The sequence below is a fragment of the Arachis ipaensis genome, chromosome B08 (genome assembly GCF_000816755.2).
Source record: "Arachis ipaensis cultivar K30076 chromosome B08, Araip1.1, whole genome shotgun sequence".
In the NCBI taxonomy this organism is placed as follows: domain Eukaryota; kingdom Viridiplantae; phylum Streptophyta; class Magnoliopsida; order Fabales; family Fabaceae; genus Arachis; species Arachis ipaensis.
In genome coordinates, this window is record NC_029792.2 from 23,716,752 (window position 1) to 23,718,251 (window position 1,500).

Genomic DNA, 1,500 nt, shown 5'->3' on the forward strand with positions numbered 1-1,500 from the left:
CCACCCTTTTCGGGTCCCAACCAAACCAAACCAAACCAAACGCCTGTTACTCAGTCAAATCACTTCCAATAACCATTATCACAACAACACTCAATCCAAGGAAATTGCAAAATCCAGAATTCAATCAACCAATCCTATAAATCGCAATTTAAACTGACTTCAACCAACAGCATCAATCAATAGTTAAGAATTCTCAGTCTTCTCAAACAGTTTCAAACCAAACCATTCCTCAAACACTTTTTGAATCATTTCCAAAATAGCAAATCATTCTCAATAAATAACCCGTTTTCAAATATCAAGTCCTTTCCAAATTTATTTTAAAATCAAATTCCGATATCAAATCGAATTTAATATCAAATCAAATTTCAATATTAAATCTTTTCTAAAATCAAACCGTTTCCAAAATTAACCTAAAAGGCAATAATAAATCTTCTCTAATAATTCAAGGAAAACCACTTTAACGACATCAATCAACTAATCCAAATATCCAACTTTCTCAATCGATCAGTTTATCATCAAACTAATAATCTCATTCAACCAAAATAACTCAATTCAATTCATAAGACTCACGAAATCACAAAAATATATTTTACGCGTTAATATCGATTTATAACAACCCTGTAATGTAAAATAGATTTAAGAAAAACCCTACCTCAAAGTCGAAACTCGTAAAACCAAAATGCATCAAAAACCCCTTTTCCTCGGCCAGTGACAGCAGCAGCCGTAATCTCAGCTTTATCCACTATCCGTAGCAGCAACCGCAACTCTAAGCGTGACACACAACCATCGGAACTCGAACCTACGTTATCAACATCTCAGAATCTTTATCAAATTCATAACAAAGCAGACATACACTAGCGGTGAAGGTTTTGAAAAAGATATGCTTACTTAACAAAGGAGAAACATGGAGACAAAGCAATGGCAGCAATTCCAAACTGTCTCCACGGCGGCTTCAGTCATGGTGAAAAACCTCAGTGGCAGCTGCAATAACATCGTAGTGATAACCATATCCCTAGAAATTGAAAGGATGGGAATCAAAAGCAAGAATACTCTTTACCAATGGCAGTGGCGGCAGCTAAGAACTCCGACAATGGCTGCGGCAGCTCAGAAGTGACTCTGTCAGTTAAGACTAAGAAACAAAAATGGAAGCAGAGTAAGGGTTAAAGCTTACAGGTTCAAGAACAAGAGAATCGAAACCAGAAGAAGAAGGTTGGTGCTATCTTCGACTCTGATGGCGGTGCATGACTCACCGGCAACCGTGGCGGAAACGGCAAGGACGGTGGCTCCTCTGGCTCGCACGGTTCTTTCTCCCTCTCTCCCTCGCGTCGTTCTTTTCTCCACGGTGGAATCCAACAGGGACCGACAGCGATGGAAACCCCTTCTCCAGCGTCACTCTCGCTTGTTTTCCCCTTTTCTGGAGACGACGACGACGACTTCCAACAACAACAGCAGCAGCAAATTGACGGCGGTGAGGCACGGCAGCGACGGCTCAACCCTTCT

General features: G+C 40.5%; 1 long non-coding RNA gene across 1 annotated transcript; it reads right to left on the minus strand.

The window, feature by feature from the left end:
• Positions 701-1,115, minus strand: LOC110265431. The gene is made up of 2 exons (XR_002351577.1): positions 889-1,115; positions 701-799 (listed from the first exon to the last, which is right to left on the minus strand). It is a non-coding gene; the product is annotated as an uncharacterized LOC110265431 (long non-coding RNA).